Source organism: Anolis sagrei, chromosome 1 (assembly GCF_037176765.1).
Source record: "Anolis sagrei isolate rAnoSag1 chromosome 1, rAnoSag1.mat, whole genome shotgun sequence".
In the NCBI taxonomy this organism is placed as follows: domain Eukaryota; kingdom Metazoa; phylum Chordata; class Lepidosauria; order Squamata; family Dactyloidae; genus Anolis; species Anolis sagrei.
Window position 1 is genome coordinate 88,437,336 of NC_090021.1, and position 20,115 is coordinate 88,457,450.

At 39.6% G+C, this 20,115-nt stretch overlaps 1 long non-coding RNA gene across 1 annotated transcript in view; it reads right to left on the reverse strand.

The window, feature by feature from the left end:
• Nucleotides 1–352: 352 nt before the first annotated feature.
• The window catches only part of LOC132762055 (uncharacterized), a 124,217-nt gene continuing 104,454 nt past the window's right edge, over nucleotides 353–20,115 (reverse strand). Inside the window, exon 4 of the long non-coding RNA XR_009630071.2 lies at nucleotides 353–694. This is a non-coding gene — a long non-coding RNA (uncharacterized lncRNA). The remainder of the gene's footprint in view (nucleotides 695–20,115) is intronic.

Consider the following 20,115-nt stretch of genomic DNA (forward strand, 5'->3'; position numbering starts at 1 on the left):
GCCTAAGTAAAACAGCCAGTTCAGTCATCTTGGTTACTTGGGAGAGTTAAGACTTGATTTGCTCTAGGACTCCTTTATTCATCTTTTTAGCAGTACATGGTATCTGAAGACCTCTTCTCCAGCACCACAGCACCAGGTGAATGGCATTGCTATCCTATCAGCCTTCGTAATTTTCCAGCTTTCAAAACCACACATAGAAATTGGAAATATGATGGCATGATAGTTAAAGTGGTGTAAATTTTACAGTGTAGATGCATCCAGAGAAGGATCATTCTATAAATTATATCTACCACATCATGAAAATATTTTAATGATTATTATTTATTTATTTATTTATTTATTTACAGTATTTATATTCTGCCCTTCTCATCTCGCAGGGGACTCAGGGTGGATAACAATGCACGTGTACATGGCAAACATTCAATGCCAATTACACATGCAACTTATATAGACAGACACAGAGGCAATTTAACATTCCAGCTACATGAGGGTATGCTTGATTCCACTCCTTTCTGACCACAGGGGGAGCTGCTGCTTCACCATCCATTTGTGACACCAAGTCCTTTGATGGAGTACTTCCTCTGCATGCCTCTGGAAGGTTTTATAATCTCATGTCTTCTGTCATTCAGCTCTTGACGCCATCTCTTGCAATCTCTTGGGATATTCTCAGGTTTTATCTACTTCTATGCATTTACTAGAAGAAATCAAAGAAAGAGAAACACATTTAAAAAAATAGTTCAATAAACTAACGTATAATCTGATAAATAAGCCCTGATCTTCAAATATAGCAGTAAATGTATTAATATTTAAGTCCTTTCCAATGAAATTTATATAGGTAATTGTTCAGATAGCATTTATTCCACAAACATTTTATACACTTATTATACCCATGAATGTCTCTTTAAGGTTGAAAGTTATAGAAGTGAAGGATTCCCCTAGGAGTAGTAATCATAAATCTTTACTGACTTGTCTTTATAAGTGAGGAGGGCGGGAAAATCAATAAAAGAAAATGCTCCCAGGCAAAATGTTACCTAACTTCATCTCAAAAATTTCATTTATTAGGAAATGTGTAAAAAGGTGTCTCCAGGTGCTGATAGGGCTGTTCTGAAGAATGGAGGCAAAAAAAAAAAAACACTCCCGGGAAAATACATTTTTGTTCTGGCACAGTATACACGCTATATCAATCAATCAGATCCCACTCCAAAGTATACATTAAATTTGTACTATTTATAAGAAATATGTTTTAAGGTGCTAGGCAAAACACAGTACAATATGTAAGCGATTAAGCAGAATTTCAGCTCTGAAAGTGTCTGCATGTTTAGTCACAAGTTTATACTCTATCAGCAGGGCTGCCAAGAATGGTTTCAGACCCTAAGGGAGAAAGAGTAAAAAAGCAGACTCGAAAGGTTTTCCTCAAGGTCCCACCTGAGGCTGGATCTACATCATCATACAGTGTAGACTCATACAATCCAGTACAATGCAGTTAATCTGCATACCTAAACTGCATTATATGGCAGTGTAGATCCAGTCAGGAAACAAATAATCACTATCACCCACAACTACCTCCAGTCCTGCTCTCACTTGCAGCAAGGGAGCTGCATTTTGTTTTCCTAGCAGGTCAGTTGATTATAGTGGTGTGTTTTACACATGCCTAAATGGAAATGGCAAGTCTGAATAAGTGCAGTGCTTTGTGGACTTTTTCCCAAAGGAAGGGTTGATGTCAGAAGTTTGCAGCAGGCCCTAGGAAACAAGCAAACTACTCTAGTGCCGATTCTTGTTTACTGGCAACAGCTAGTAGAGTAGCTAGCTACTTATTCCTGCCACTTTGAATGTAGCTGACCTACAAGTTATGCTGCACATTGTATAAACACATCCACCCGAATCCACTGATGTAATTTACTGACTACAAATATATCTCAGCTGCCAATATGCTTGTAATCACAACTCTGTGAGCTGGTGATAATATTTGAAGCTCTAAATGCCTTGAAACCTTGGTATCTGAAGGTACATCCCCTTTTATATATGCAAGTTTGAGGATTAAGATCCATTAGAGCAGCCTCCATTTGTATCCATCCAAGGTGGAGAGGAATATATTTTGGGAGAATGTAGGCGAGGACTTTCTTTGCAGGGGTACACTCTTTGTGGGATGCCTTCCTCATGAGGCCTTGTGTCACATTGTTGCCAAGTAAAAAATGTTTTGATGCTTAAACTTATTTTACTGTTTTAAATAATTTTTTACCAGTAAATCTCTTGCTGAAATGGGGACTGTTAATGTTAACAGAAGTCAGCTTTCAGTGCTAGACCTCCACATCTACCTCGTGGTAGTATTTGGCCAGTTGTTCAATACTGTCAACTTCAAGAGCCTTTGCAGTGTAAATATTTTTCAGTCAGAATGTGTTGAACTAATCTCTGGAATAAAATGTTCTCTCTCTTTATATGTATATATTCTGAGTATTTTCTTCCTAACAGGTCATGCACATGTAGAAAAAAAACATACTGTAAGGCAGGTTTATATAAACACGTAAACAGATAAATTACTGCTGATTGCTGAATATTTCAACTGCAAAGGGAAAAGAGAATGAAGAAAAGTCCTGAAATCTGCTATTTATTTTTTTTTAGAATATTATATTTCCTGGGCCCCAATGAAGTGTTTAACTGATAAGCATCAGACCACTCTTCATCAGATAAACAGATATTTGTCTCACTTGGATACCTATAATTCTACATTTAAATTCACTCCCCCCTCCTTGTTCTATAATCACAAAACAAAGCAGCAAGCAGGAGAGACATGCAGCTTTCTGTGTACTTTGAACTATTTTACAATGGGCATAAATTATGTACATTATTGATGCACCTTCAAAATTATACACACTGAAATAAAATAATCTGAAAAATTCTGCAGAAAATCTATTGATGGCAAGGGAAAGGACTATATTTATCCATTCAGTGAATTATTCCACTGATGAAAACACTTATTCAGACACAAGGCAGCTTAAGTCCCATGCTGAGAGAAAAATGGAATATAAATAAAATAAATGAATGGGAAAAAAAACATAAAATAAACAAGCAAGGCCCACTGAACCAATTAAGGGCAATTTGAAAATCCCTAGTGCTCAGCAGTTTCTGTACATAATAGTCATTCTGCATAAGTTACTGTGTATGCATATATACAAATTTGGAAATAATAGATATAATTTAAATAAAATAAAGTCCTTGGGGAAGACCATTTCCAGAGAATCTGTGTGACTACTCCGTCAGCCGCCCAGGTGTTACCGATGGACAACTTCAGGTAGCAGAGCAGTAATACTACACCAGAATGCAGATACGGACCTATGCGGCACAAGGTACTAGAGCAGAGGGCCTATCTGTGTTGGCATCCAAACCAGAAGAACCCTGCAAGACTCAGAGCTCTGAAGAAGATACAGGTGCTGCCTAAACAGTTTGTAGTCCAAGTTCAATGGGACACCAAATCTGATGACAGGGTAACTCTTATTAAATTGATTTTGACTCACTTAAAAGATCTGAAAAATAGATGTGATATGAGAATTATGTTTTACTTGGGAATGTGGAAGAGTTCCAATGCCACAGTGGCTGATACTGAGACTGTATCAGGGGACCATATTCCTGACACTAACATGATCTTTAAAAGTTCATCTAATTGGCCCTAAGGGTTCTGGTGTATTCAAGTGGACAATTACCTGTTGAGTCTCATAGTAGGTAGACTTCCCATAATGCATAGTTTACATTTAGGGCAATCTCAAATGTCTCCTTGGCATTCCAAATGGCCCCACACCTCACAATGGCTTTGTGGGGATTTCATAGGCATGTAACAGGCTACCAGTAGTAGATGCAGTACAGTCCCTTGTGGTACTATTCCATATGTGGAACATACACTTCCCTTGGGGGACTTTTTATTACAGTCCACTAGGGACAAAATCTTTCATGGTGAATATGTGGATGACTTCACTCCACTTTCCTGTGATTTGGAGGGAAATGATAAAGAGGAGTTGGATGAGAAAGAGAAGAAGTTGTTGATTAGGTGTGAAGTAGACAGAACCTGGGGGAATTGGTTGCCTGCCTTTTTCATCTAGGTGGGTGTTAATGTGAGAGCACTACTGTGGATGGCATTTTCAGTATATGGATATTATTTACCAGGCTTCATGGTGGCAAGGTGTGTCTCTATATGGAGCAGGCCAGTAGCTGCAGCATGAGGTAAGCATTTGCAGGATGAAAACAAGACCTAAAAGAGAAAGGGAAATGGGGAGGGAAGGTTTTAAAAATGGAGCAAACTCACATATACCAACTGGGTGGTTGTGTGCAAAAAGGCATTGATGGACTCAGCATTAGACACCCTTGGGCATTCTTAGTCTTGTCAGCACTCCTAGCTTTTCTTTATCTCCTGCTCCTCTGGGGTTTGAATACCTCTTTTGCCCTTCAAGACTCATCAACAGGTTAAGGCTCCCCAGAAGATATCTCTTAATTCTAGCAGGGAAGCAAACTTTCAGACAAACACTTACAATCAAGTTCTGGAGACATGCCCTCTGCTCCTTTCTGACCCTCTTCCACAGCTCAGCATTTCCTTCTCTGACTACAGTATCTGGCAAACCTCAACTAGCTCAAGTCAAGAGGATAAATTTGCACCCTCTGCTTCACTGCTGTTCTCTTGACAGTTCTGTCTTCCTCTTCTTCCCACCCCATGAGGTACATAATGAGTCCTGTATTGGCCTCCATACTGCTCCTACCAGCACACCTTGTCTATATGGGTTTTAACGAAACCAAACAACTGATACTCAATAACCACTGATAGCCATAGAATGGGGAGAGGAGAAGATGATACTTCTGAATTCACAGTTTGTCAGATTAGCTTTCCTGATATTAATCACAATATATTATTTTCTCATTTAAATATTGGTTATTTTAAAGAAGTGTTCTATTCAGAAGGCTGCCTTGAATTCTTACATTTGATGCTAAAAGTTAAGTACTGTTCTTAAATGGTTCCCTAAGCTTAAATCCGGGCAAAAGAGGGTATGAGGTTAATTCATTATTCAGATGATTTCTTGTCATAGGGCAACCAAGAATAAGTCAATGTTTGATGCCATGGAAGAACACTGTAGGCTCTCTGTGGAGAGGATTATTGATTTGAGGGAAAGGGTTTCTATGTTAGTCGTGTGTAGAAAGGGTACGCCTAAGGAATTTTAGGTGTTCATGGGACATTTACATTATGTTTGCATGGTTGTGAGAACTAGCAGGGCTGTTTAGGGTGTTTCAGTGATGTTGTGATCAGAATTACTCAATGGATCAGGAAGGATTTGAGGAATTGACAGGAATCTTGTGCTTATATTATTAGGATTTCTTTTAAGAAGGGTGGCCTAAGGATCTGGAATGTCATAAAGTTGGATGCAGCTTGTTCCACTGATTTGAGGGTGCATTTTCTGGGAAAGTAGTGTGTCAAGGCATGGATAGAGGAATAGACTATAGATCTTTTTATCAGATTTAAAATTTCAGAATTTTTCCCAATTATGGCTGCTGTCTGGGCCAAGGAATAGACTAAGGCTGTTTCTACACAAGCTAAAATACTCCAGAGTACTCTGCTCCAGAGCTGCCCCAGATACAACACAGGAGCACCCCAAAGCCCTTCGAACCCTTGGCACATATCTGGGTCAACTGATGTTGGTGCTGCCCCCATTGCCAATGCTTTTTCACTGGTCAGTTGGTGTGTCTGAATGGTCTTTAAGAGCAATCCAAGATAGCCCTAATTTAGACCTTGGGAGCCATAATAGTTAAACTGGTATCAAATTGCTATAATTGCCTAGTCCTTAATGGGTTGTGGTAGTAAGATCGGTAAGATCATAAAAGATCCTGTTAACTGAAGAAACCAAGATCCTGTAGCAGGAATTGGAAGAGATCATAAGGGCCATCAAGCTACTCCCAATGAGGTATAGTTTCCAGGCTTTGACCACTTTGGTCACTTTCAACTGTGAATATTCCAGCATTTAGTATTCTTCTTTCACTATGGTGCCCAGAACTGGACACAGAACTCCTTGTGAGGTTTGACCAAATCAGAATATACTCTTACTTTCCTTGAGCTAGGCACTTTACTCCTACTGGTGCAATCTAGAATCAAATCCACTTTTTAAGCTGCTACATCATACATTTGACTCATGTTCAGCTTCTGGTCAACTAAGGGCCCTTTCACATAGCTATATAACCCAAGAATATCAAGGCAGAAAATCTCACAATATCTGCTTTGAACTGGGATATCTGAGTCCACACTGCCAAATATTCCAGTTCAAAGCAGAAAATATGGGATTTTATTCAGCTGTGTGGAAGGGGCCTAAGACTCCTAGATTCCTTTCATATGTACTTTTATCAGCCTTAAATGACTTCTGCAAAAAATGCAATAATTTGGAGGACTTTATAAACCTGGGTACATCTACTGAACTCAATAGTGATATACAAGGTCACATTTTGATTTCTTGTTAAAGTGTGCCATTTCATTCTTGCTTCAATTTTATATAAACATTGACATCAAAATTTGTTCATAATCACTTTGTTGGCAATGTCAATTCAAAGTACATCACAACAGAGATTTTGTAGTGTCTCATTAAAATTATGGAGAGAAGTAAACAAAGAAGTGAGCTTGCAATGTTGAAAAAAGTAGAATGCTTCCTCCAATAAAAATGCACCCCTCGCCAAGTGAGTTTCACTGTATTATTATTGAATTTAAATGAAATGAGCTGAAATGAAAAGTGTCTGACCTTTTTGTTGATCCAGCACTAAATAGGTTATAAACAACAATGAACAGGGAGGGTAAGAGAGATGCTGACAAAACTGAGGGCTCTTTCACACAGCCCTATAACTCAGAATATCAAGGCAGAACATCCCTCAATATCTGCTTTGAACTGGGCTATCTGAGTCCTCACTGCCGTATATTCCAATTCAAAGCAGAAAATGTGGGGTTTTATTCAGCTGTGTGGAAGGGGCCTCGGAGTTGTGCCCCTAATTTTGGAGCTACATAGGGATTGTGAAACTCCTCGAAATCAACTTAGCAGGAACCAGCTGCTGTGATCAATCGGGAGGGTGGGGGGTCTGATCCCCTGTTGATTAGGAAGCCGTGGTTGAAGTTCGCACCCCCCTCCTCATACAAGGGGAGTCCAGTGCGAGGGGAAATTCAAATAGGCTTCTTGCTTAAGTCTGTTGTACTTTTTTTTGTCATGTCAGGAGTGACTTGAGAAACTGCAAGTCGCTTCTGGTGTGAGAGAATTGGCCGTCTACAAGGACGTTGCCCAGGGGACGCCCGGATGATTTGATGTTTTTATCATCCTTGTGGGAAGCTTCTCTCATGTCCCCACATGAGGAGCTGGAGGTGATAGAAGGAGCTCATCTGCCTCTCCCCGGATTCGAACCTGCAACCTGTCGGTCTTCAGTCCTGCCGGCACAGGGGTTTAACCTACTGCGCCACCAGGGGCTCCAGTCTGTTGTACTGGAGATCACACACAAGAGAAGATGGGCTACTTCCTGATTGAAAAGGGAACTGACACCCATCAATTGCAGTGGCAACATCCCAGCCAGTGTAGTCTGGAGGGGTCAGGGCAGAATCCACTGTGAAGCACCATAACTACAATGTTTATGCATACAGAAATCCCAACAGGATTCCTGGAAATATTTTTCAGAACTGTAAAAAAAATCATGTATTATTTCATGATTTGAAATGCACTTTATTTTACAAGAACTTTAAGATAAGATATGCAAAAACAAAAAAAATCAAAACACAATAAAATAAACATGTTCCAAGCACTGCTGAGGAAAAAATAATCCATTCCAAAGAGCACTGTTCCCATTTCAAATACTATTTCAATATCATGTCCAAAAATATAGCTACTACACATTGCATGTCATTATTTGGCTGGCATTTAATACTGTCTGTGGTATGACCAATATGGTCTCTTAATACCAGCACATCACATAGACTAGCATCTGTGATCTAAGTCGTCCCCCCCCCCTCTCTCTCTTGGTATATATGTGCTTGTGTGTGAGAGTGCACATGCCATATATTTATATTGGATCCGAATCATGCAGATACTGCTGATCTGCAACTTCTAGAATTGTATATGCAGGCTAGGGCTGCTGGAACTTGTGGTTCAACCACGACTGGAGGGGTACAGACAATAATTCCTACCCTTGATTTAAAAGATAGAAACAAATATTTGCAATTTGCATAGGGCAATGATATGTGAATCCCATTAATTTCCTAAGATTATGTCTTTGCATTTGAGAAGGAAGGAAGGAATGATGAAATGACCTATCTTTAACAGAATGAAGAATGGGAGAATCTTTCATTCCAGATGCCAAAAACCTTAATAAAATCTTCAGGATTTCCAACTAGCACCACCTACAGTGTCTTGCCTCACTGTACAGCAAAATGCCAGGGAAAGAACTTTTGCCAGTCCCCAGGAATCCTTCTATAGAAATGAAAAACTGAAGGTGGCATTGACACGTGTAGTAATGGTGGCTATATGAGTAGAAACTTGTCATGTGCAGAAGGTACAACTACTAGTTGCACTACAACCCAATTCTGTCACAGTGGCAGCCTTCTGCTGTTTCTACAGATGGAAAAGACATTTGTTGGATTAGACAGTCTCAACCAGAGAAGACTCTTTGCACCTCCCAGGAGTCACTATGAGAAAGAAACACACTTCGCCTTGAAAGTGTGCACATCTGTAAAGTTTATGGAGCATTACAGAAGTCTCACAATATAATGCACACATTTCAAAATGAAAGTGACTAAAATTATGTACAGTTCAGGAAAAATGTGAATAGACATTCTTTAGCCAATAAGGAAACATATGTTCATTATGAAAATGTGAGTGTGTGTGTATATGCACATTATTTTAAAAATGCCCTTTAATCTAATTAAAATTTATATTTTCTAACCTAACCTAAAATGAAAACAGGAAGAAGACTCAAGTGAGAGCCAAAGAAATGCAAGAAAAGAAAGAAAAGAGAGAAAGAAAAGAGATTTTCACAACATTTGTTTATTCTAGGACCAAACAGTGGGATTAGTCCTTCCCTGGCAGAGCCCACAGACAGTTCCTGTTCTGCCAACTTCCCTAAAAGCATTATTCTAAATAAGATTGAGATGGTAGTTCCTATGAAGTGGTGTGGGAGCAAGGCCTGCTCTGTCATGAGAGCAGCTTCATCTCAGGGACCATATGGACAATACATTAGAGTTGTCAGTCTCTTCAAAGCCTGGTTTGAAACATCAACTGTGCCTCCTCTTTCTGGTCCCTCCTACTTCTATGATTAATGGGTACAGGGTGCCAGTAACAAACCCTTCTCCTCCTGCTACTGCACATAGAGGAAATTCAGCTGATTGGACCGCAAGAAGATCAAACCAGTTCATGCTCCAGGAAATAATGCCTGACTGTTCACTGGAGGGAAGGATATTAGAAGCAACGATGAAGTACTTTAGCCACATAACGAGAAGACAGGAAAGCTTGGAGAAGATAATGATGCTGAAGAAAATGGAAGAAAAAGGGAAGAGGGGTTGACCAAGGGCAAGATAGATAGCTGGTATCCTTGAAGTGACTGGCTTGACCTTGAAGGAGCTGGCGGTTGGGATGGCCGACAAGGAGCTCTGGCGTGGGCTGGTCCATGAGGTCACAAAGAGTCAAAAGCGACTGAACGAATAAACAATAACAACATACATTTTGTCCTTATCCCACAAGTAAGTGGATTCCCCTCCCCCTTTTTTAAAAAAGTGTCTTACTTCAACATCACAAAGGATTGAACTCAAGCATTGAAGCCAAAGAAAAGTCGTAATCTCCTAAAGTAGTTCTATTTCTTACTTTTAAATTTTTGAAAAAGGTGCAAGGATTGGGCAGCTAAATTATGGTACCGAGGCCTCACTGTTGGGTAGGAGATCGCCCACAGAATGGCCCATTTGCCCACATCACTGATTCAATTCAATGTGAGTGATTCTCACAGCTCAATCACAAATGTTTTGAGGTGTTTTCTAATGGTATATCCCAGTTCCTGAGATGATCTCTGACCATCTTCTCCCTCCTCCCCCTTTTTTGGACTGTTTCATACATTTTCCTTTCGAATCATGATGGGGGGTGACAAAAAATTCTCCTGGATCATGGGGTGGGCTCTATCACTTTTCATTCCCTAAATAGTTTACAACTGTTTTAAAATGGGGGATGGGTGGGATAAATTCCTATGCCTGTCATAGAGTACAGAGGCAAGAATGAGGGATAAAAAGAGAAGGATTAACTGTGTACTGCAAATTGTGTGTTGCCCTGCTATCCTTTTTGCCTAATGCTCTATTACTTCTCATTCATGCTGAGAGCATTTTATTTCTCATAGTAGGTAGAGAAATAGGTAGCTGCATTTAAGAATTTTTTACTTCCTTCTTTGGATTCAGCATTTATAGTTATTTTCCCTTTGTCTTCCCAGAAGCAGAATTTGCCATGCTTTAAATTTAAAGGTGCCAGGAGTTTTGTTCTCTGGATACTCATTATGGTACCCACTACATTAATGGTCGGTTTATAAGCAGAAAGAGAACATTTTTTTTCCATTTTCTCTTCACTATACTTGTGAAGGACCCTATTCTCTCATACACTTTTTTTGAGCATGCAGCAGAACTATCACAGTGATATCTCTTCATATGCCACTGGGATGCATTCAGTATTGTTTGGATCTGAGCAATATATAAGTCACTCATCTGTTTGAACACGGGCTTGATTAATATGCTGCTAAGCATTCTGGAAGCAACACAGGCATTAAATTAGTAATCCAGAACCTAAATTAATTGGGCAAGTTTGGGGAGCATGCATGAGTATGCATGTGTGCATGTGCAAACGTGCACCAATAAGGAATAATTAATGCAATTAAGAGAATCACCTTCTGAAAGAATGCTGGTAGTACAACTAACAAAGATGACATCTCTTGTTTCTATCAACAATGGCACCTCTTTCCCCTTGAAGATTACAGGCAGATGTCACGTCTGTCCTCACTGAAGTGGAAATAATAAGTAGCATCAGGAGCCATGATGGAAGGATAATTAAAAAATAATTAACAAGAATAATTTGCACAGGGCCATGGGACAAAGGCTTTTAGTTTATCTGCTGCAACAAGTTATTAGATAGGTACACAATATTTCTGCAAAATAAGCACTCATCTTCTGTAGTTGAGAGGAGGGGACAGGAAAGAGTGGTATTCAGGGAATTATATCTAATTATTTTCTTCCTTTTGTTTCTTATATGCTTGATAGAAAGTATCACATAGCCAAGAAAGAAGCTTAGTCCAAAGTAAGCAGCTCAGCATGAATCACCTTACTCTGTTCTTCAAATTACTATATCTTTTCTGTGTGCTGTATAGTTATAGATTGTGATTCAGTGAAGAAGCTTATGCTTTGAGCTTAGCTCAAATACGTTGGTTCTCCAAATCATCATTGCATTTGATCTACCAACGGACGAGCCTATCATTTCTGCTTTGTCCCATATTTGCTGTATTTTTCTTTTAAAAGGGAAATATCAAATTCTTTCCTTGACTCAATACATTCTGAAATGTTCTTAGCAAAACATAAACCTCATCTGTACTAGTCATATTCAAGACATGAAGCTATTCCCAGAAAGGAGAACATCATGTCACAGATGCCTGTCATGTAACTGCAAAAAGTGAAGTGCCTATGGGAGTGGGGTGGGATATCCAGATAGCAAACCCAGTTCACAACCAAAGGATTCAAAGTTATATGTACAATAATGTTCCCATAACCACAGAATGCATATCATTTTCACTTATCTGTGCCTTGGAGGGGAATGGTCTCTCTAGGAATTTGCTAGGTCCTCCAGGTTATTCTATGCTATACTTCCCCCAGAAGTTACTATACAGTTGCCTTGGACAACTGAACAAATTCTAAAAAAGATACTTCTCTACAAATCACTAAGTCCTGCCACATGATTTATGGAATGCTGTGACTGGAAATCATACTATTTAATGGCATTCCATCATGGTTTCAAGTATCTTTAATCCAGCCAGGAACGTCGTTGTTGTTCATTCGTTCAGTCGTCTCCAACTCTTCGTGACCTCATGGACCAGCTCACGCCAGATCTCCCTGTCGGCCGTCACCACCCCCAGCTCCTTCAAGGTCAGTCCAGTCACTTCAAGGATGCCATCCATCCATCTTGCCCTTGGTCAGCCCCTCTTCCTTTTGCCCTCCACTTTCCCCAGCATAATTGTCTTCTCTAGGCTTTGCTGTCTCCTCATGATGTGGCCAAAGTACTTCAACTTTGTCTCTAGTATCCTTCCCTCCAATGAGCAGCCGGGCTTTATTTCCTGGAGGATGGACTGGTTGGATCTTCTCGCAGTCCAAGGCACTCTCAGAACTTTCCTCCAGCACCACAGTTCAAAAGCATCTATCTTCCTTCGCTCAGCCTTCCCTAAGGTCCAGCTCTCACATCTGTAGGTTACTACAGGGAATACCATGGCTTTGACTAGGCGGATCTTTGTTGCCAGTCTGATGTCTCTACTCTTTACTATTTTATCGAGACTGGACATTGCTCTCCTCCCAAGAAGTAAGCGTCTTCTGATTTCCTGGCTACAGTCTGCATCTGCAGTAATCTTTGCGCCTAGAAATACAAAGTCTGTCATAGCCTCCACGTTTTCTCCCGCTATTTCCCAGTTGTCAATCATTCTTGTTGCCATAATCTTGGTTTTTTTTATGTTTAGCTGCAACCCGGCTTTTGCGCTTTCTTCTTTCACCTTGGCCAGGAACGTATCCTCTGCAAATATAGCAGTCTCACTGTACTATCTCTTAATAACACTCAAAGTCCAATGCCTCATTGGAAAAATCCACTGGCTTCATTTCCTACTTGATTTCTTTATTTGATTTCTTAAAAAAAATCCAAAACTCCTTTTATTGAATTAATGAAGAAATATGCTGTTATGTAATTTCAGCTTCTGCAAGACCATGGGTTTGGCGGCCTGGCATGTCAAGCTTCCAAGAAGTCTTTAGGCTCCTTCTACACTGCCATATAAAATCCAGATTATCTGCTGGATTATATGGCTGTAGACTCATATAATCCAGTTTAAAGTAGAAATGTGGATAATCTGCTTTGACAATCTGGATTATATAGCAGTGTAGAATGGGTCAAAGATTGGCCTAAGCCAAAATCAGAGGTTTACTCTCAATGGCCAAAGAGAATGTCATCACAGAAAGTACTCCAAAGTACTGACATACCAGAATTGTGAATACAGAGCATATTATTACATTTTGACAGCTATTCAAAACTCCTGAATAGCTGTCAAAATGGCTCCCAATTAGTCCAGGCAGTGTCCAGCTAGGATATGCTCAGTATATCCTGGATTCCCTCCAACTTCATTGGATTATTCTGAAGTTTCTGTCCATTTATTGATCCACCCCTGAGACAGGCATGATCAGGAAAGAATGTAGTGTGGCAATCACCAAATAATTTTATGATGACCTTAATGGTTTGCTTCAGTGGACACAATAGGGTTAGTTCAAGATACATAATATAAGTGTTTGAAGGTGATGACCATCTCAAGGGGTGTTGCAATAGTGAGGCTGGCTTGGTGCATGGGAGATGAATTATTTCCACAGATAGCCCCAATCATATCAGGGAAAATAGGAAAAAGGACTTGGAATTTATGATGCAACTCTACTGTACATTTTCCTCACATCTCCCAGTTCATTGTGAGGGGATTATGGTATTTTGAAGGATTGTTTCCTGGGGTCCAAGGTGTGTTTAGACAACATTTCAAAGCTACTTCATGTATGGGTTACTACAGGGCAAAGGTGCGTGCTCACTGCATGTCCCAATGGAGCTGCAGATTGCAATTCATATAATTCATATATATTTCATAATGTGGAGTTTGAATTCTTGATAACAGTGTAAGAGGGGGAAACAACTATTTTTAAAACTGGATGCTGTGAATTTTTCGAGCTGTGTGGTCATGTTCCAGAAGCATTCTTTACTGATGTTTCGCCCACATCTATGGCAGGCATCCTCGGGGGTTGAGGGGTCTGTTGGAAACTAAGGATGTGAGGTTTATATATCTGTGGAATGTCTAGCGTGTGGGAAAGAACTCTTGTCTGCCAGAGGTATTTTTAAAACTAACTAAATGAAGTTCTCACACTACATAATTAAAGCACTCTGATTTCACTTGAAATACCATGGCTGCACCTCGTGAAATCCTGAAATTTTCAGTCTGGTGAAGCACTAGAGTTCTCTGGTTTTAAATATTCTTCTTTAAGTATCAGGGATTAATTTCATTGGGCTCACTTGGGAATTAGAATCATATGGGTTGCCAAATGTTATTGGAATGCAACGTATAAAATCCCCATAGTAATGGATAAGAAATCCTGGAAATTGCAACTCAACAATATCTTGAGGGTTTCATGATTCTCACCCAGGGCTAGCTGGATCATTGATCTGACACAATGAAAGAGATAGCTCTTTATAAAAGCATAGAAAGAGCTATTGATTTTCCATATTACTCTGCCGTCTGGCATATAAACTGGGTTCAGAAAGAGTGTACTAAGAAAAACATAGTAAATTTGGCAATTAATGATGAAGGGAGCAGGAGACAGAAAACATCTTGTGAAGAGGCCAGAAAGCCATTAGGATGCCATGAGATGGTAAAAACTGTATCTTTAACTAAATGAGATCTGCTCCCCCTCTCAGAAACAATAACAAAACTTGTATCATTTCAGACATTGGAACAGTTAGCTCTTTATGATGAGAACTTTAGAAACAATTCAGTGGCACAATCATGAGAAATCTGAGCATATAGCAAAAATGTATTTTTCAAAGATAGGACTTTATATCTGTACCCAACGTATGACACCTCCCCAATTGATAACACTTTCAAAGTTGACACAAAGAGACCACATAGATGTGACATAATTTCAGGGAAGAGCCCCGTTATCTTTATCACTCTGCTGAGAATATTTGGCAGAAAAGTATAGCAGAGATCAGTAAAGGTGTTTAGGAAATGGGCATTGGTAGCCACTAAGACTGTTATTTACTAAGAGGCACTATATTGATTATGGCAATGTGTCACATGGGGCCCATTCACACTACACAGTTATAATGCTCTGATCTCACTTTATAGTGTAAATGGGACCCTACAAGTCAATAAAGAGTCATCTGACACTGGAGAGGAAAGCTTAGAAAATAGGCATTTCCCTTCTAGTAAAGCTTGCCAGGTAGATTCATCAGCCAATTCGTTTTATAAGTGTGTCTGGATTGAGAGAATAATGCCAAAAAGGGATAGGCCAGCTCCAGGTCCAGTATTACAACACAGGTCTAGTTTGTTATTGGTAGCCAACTATGTTCTCTTTAAAAAAAACAATTAGTATGATTATAAAAGAGAAAACCCAGCAATTAGTAAAGAAAAACATGTTCTGTTCTGGCTTGTTTTGTTTTCTTTGCTTTCCGAGGAACCTAGAAAAGATTACAGCACGCCTGTAAAAGATCTGGGCATTAAGGGCTCCCTTTTAGCCAGCTAAGTCTTCTTAACACTCATTATCTCCTTATTGGACAGGACAGCAGGCTACCTTATCTACTAAGTCCCTTCTGCTGGATAAGATCCTTGAGCTGAATGTGCTCATTTGCTGCATGGATTTCCTGTTGTGAATAAATCCCAGATTCAGGCAAGTGGAAACACCTCTAGAGAAACACCAATACGATGCTTTCCTCAGCCCTCTGGTACTTTTTCTGAACAGCTATATGAATGTCAGCACACCAGACCTTCTTCTGCTATAAAATATATAGATGTACATACACATACACACACAAGGTCATTATTTTGTTTTCTTTTTATGTTCAACTGTAATGCTGCTTTGCACTTTCTTCCTTAACTTTCATCAATAGGTTTTCCAGGTCTTAACTGTTTCATGCAATTTTTCAGAGAAACACCAAGCGGTGTTTTATCTTGCTTTGTAATAAGAACTTGACATTAGTTTCCCAAAATGCAGAAGACCAAATATTTACTTACAACTATATGTAGGTTTTTATTTATTTTCAGGCAGTGATCTCCCCAAGGAAGTGACTTCTGGAAAGCAATGGCAAAGTAGTGATTTATCCTTCCTTTCTCTGGGAAGCTGCACTAGTAAAACTGTCTCCTTTTATTACTGTTGTTCTTACAAAGGGTTCTAATGGCCATCCTGCACAGGTGAAATGAAAGACATATGTTACGTCTCTTAACATTTCCTTTAGCGTGGGAAAAATCAATTTATTGGACTAATTTTGTGAATGACTTTTTTCCTCTTAGGGAGAGGGGTACCCTAGGGGGTAACCTTCTCACCTGGGATGTTCATAAACTAATTGCAAATTACTCTGTCTCTAATCTGGAATCCAGATGCTGAATCCAACATGGCTTATAAGCACCTTGTTCTAATACGATCAGCAAAGACACTACTGATTATGGAGAAGTTCCTAAAGTTATGAGTAGGTTGTTTCTGTGATGTGAAGCAGTATTTTCATAAAAGCGACAGAAAAAACCACATTGGAGCTGACAAACTCTTGCAGTACTTGTCCATTAGATCCGCATGAACCAACTCTTATTTTCCTTGTTTAGTTGCCACCTAGCAACATGAAGAATTCTATATGGCAAAAATCAGAAGGCAAGTAAACTGGACAAACCCAATGCAAAATCCCAACTTTTTTTTAAAAAAAGTCTCTATATATGTAGGACTTTATTGTAAGGGACAGGCAAACTGGTATTGCCCTGTGCATCCCATTGCCAGTCTCCTAAAGATTCTCTTGTTCATAGATATTAGCAGATAAAACCTATCAATAGCTCTCAATGTTGCAACAGTCCTGTCACATACCTTGGTGCAATGGGTCCCTTCTGCATCTGTATTGGCATGCCAGTAATTAGTGGCATCGCAATACAAATCACACTCACCAAATTCAGTGTCCTAGGATTTGTCCTTCCTGTTTTGGGGACAGAGCCCCAATCCGGCCATAATCTAGCAGGGGCTCCATCCACAACCAGGGCATTCTTGGATGTTTTCCTCATAACACAGGAGGCTTCCTGTGTTGTGCTGCCTCCACGGATCCTCCTCAGAAAGGCAAAACTTCCCATGTGTGATAGGTGAAGTGTCACTGAGGGGGAGTTGTGCGCAGGGTGATAGATTTGCCCCACTGTCCCCCTCTTTTCTCTACGAAGCCAGGTGAAACAGGATGCTTTGCTTGGCCTTTGTGATAAGGTAGTAAGTTACATCTGGGGGTGGGATTCTCCTCCTCCCCCCCCCCTTTGGCTGTTTATTTTTTACTTAATTTTTACATTTAAATTTGCCTTTTTGTTGCTTTTAAATGTGCTAAAAATAAAATTTTAAGGAAGAGCAGTAGTGCACAAAGACCAAAAGTGTATGGAAGCACAATTATGGGACCGCATAATGGTGAATGATTGGTTTTATATGCTTTTATGGTTTTAACCTGAATTGTTTTTAATATTAATGGTGTTTAATACTGTTCTAATATTTGTATATTTTAAGTTGTATTGTAATGCTTTTATTTGTGAGTACCTTTGAGTCTTCGTATGAAGAGAAAAAGCGGGATATAAATAAACATAATAAATAAATAAATCAGAATATTTGGAGATCCATCCAAAACTCATTAAAAGTAGTCAATGAAGGCACGTTTATTTACATAGATGCAATGGATCAAACGTCTCACCTTGTTTCAGCAGACTGCAAACTACAGTTTGTTATTCTGCAAAAAGCTAGGCTAATATCAGATAAATAGTAAATACTGTATATATCAATTGCAAGACTACAAACACTTACCCAAGAATAAGACCAACTGAACACAATGGGATTTATGTCTTAAGTCAAAGTCAATAGGCAGAGAAATGAAATGTTATAGGTTGGGAAGAAAGAGTTGTCTTTTTTTCATGTAATGCAAAAGTGACCACCTTGTAGCCCAAGATCTTTTATCACTCCCATGGGGTTTTTTTTCGTTTGCCACCTTTTCTACTTGCAGAATGGTTGTATTCTGCAAGGGGTAAAATATTCAACTAGTAAATTATTCAACCAGTATAGCTTTCCTAGTTTGTAATCATGTGTGAGCTGACTGAAATTGCCCAAATGTGTCTCTACTCAGCTTCATCCATACATGCTGCCTTCAGAGTGAAAGCAGTCACACTAACCTGAGAACCCATTTACACAGCACCTAACATGGGATTTCCCAAGTTAGAAGAGGGGTTGGCTACATGATGTTAGTGGTAAATCTGTGATGTTTTGCTGCAATGGATGAAAAGCACAGGGTAAAAAGGTTCCCCTTTATTCCAATTCCAGCTGGAAAGTATGACTTGCCTGAGGAGGTTTCCTTACTTAGCAAAGAATTTGAACCCTGCTCTGCCAGATTCCTACTACCTCATCACACTAGAGAATGAATCCATTTTCAATCTGGTTTGTGCCTTTTGCAGAATTCTAGGGTTTGTAGTTTAGTGAGGCTGTTAAAGGCTTCTCCCTGAACTACAAACCCCAGAATTCTGCAGGAGGCAGAAACCCGATTTAAAGTGGATTCATTCTCTAGTGTGATGAAGTAGACTCCCACATTAAAAACCCTACACTGCTTTCTTGAGACTCCATTTATTTTGTTATTCATTAAACTATTTATATCATACCCCATATCCAGAGATGTCAATGAACAATAAAACCAATTTAAATAATTTAATACTTCAGATTTGAAAGAATAAAAGATAATCTAACATGTTGAAAACCACATAAAATGTTTTGTGCTTTACCCACTATCCTCACCCTCCTTTAGATTTACGAAGGATCTCAAATGCTTTTGTGGGCACAATCAATTTCTTTGCTTTCTCTATATCAGTTTATTGTCTAGTCTTCTCTTTTTATAAATGGTCATGGCATCACACATTACTATTTTCCACAGATAATTGTATTCTTAAACTAATATTACATGGGGCTGGAGGGTCAAGTGCTATGCCTCCATCATTTTATGATAGCTAATAATGTTTTTCAGCTTGCATAGCTACAAATAAGGAAGATAATTGGATCTCAGCCTTCAGGGCACAAACTGATTAAATATGTGAATTAGGAAAGAATCCACCATTTACTCTTTCTCTTGTGCAGAAGATACACACACCCCTTTGGATTCAGGAAAGCTGCATGACTTGTGAGTGTCTAGTGTAAACTGGAGCCACTAACCAAACACTGCAACTGATTGAGGCCTTGGTACTTTTGTTATTGCTCAAATAATGAGCAGCTCATTTTAAATGGTTGCCCTCCATGGGTTGCAGCGTCTACCATCCATTGCATGGCCAGCAATGGGAGTGAGCATGGTTCAACAAATATGATTGGATAAAGCTAATTCTGAATGACAGCATGCACTCACTAAGCTCCTTGGTATATTACAGGTTGAAGGAGCTCAATACACAAGATGATTTGCTGAGATTTTGCCTATGGTAGGGATGTAAACATTTTAAAGACATGAGTGTGATGATTGCAGAACCTTGGTAGCAATTGAATTCACTCACAAGAAAATCTTGGAAATTTCTTTTATGCTAGGTTACAACTGTAGAGCAAGTTTAAACCTGACCAGGTAACAATCAGTCCATGATAATGAAACTGTGACTTGTTCTTCCACACCACATCCTGCACAGAAACAAGGTCCAGAGTGTGTCCAGCAGCATGGATAGGGCAAAATATGACCTGAGACAGACCCATGGTTGTCATGGAGGCCATGAAGTCCTGAGCTACTCCCTACAGGGCAGTCTCAACATAGATGTTGAAGTTTCCAGCACTATTAGCTCCTGGGACTCTGATGCCAACTCTGAGATCATCCCGGCTAGCTCAGGAAGGAAGACTGTTGAGCAGCATGGCGAGTAGCACACCAACAGAATCCCTATTCTGTCCCTGTCACCCACCTTTAGGTAAATATACTTGAATGTTGTTGACTGTGGGACAGAGGACCTGGCCAGGTGGATAGAATCATGTTAGACCACTGCAACTTCACCTCCCCAACCCCCAGGCCTCACCTGCTGCAGCACAGAGGATTCTGGTGAGCAGAGCTGAGAAAGATAACAACCCCCCCCCCCTCCGATCTCATCCAGCCAGAT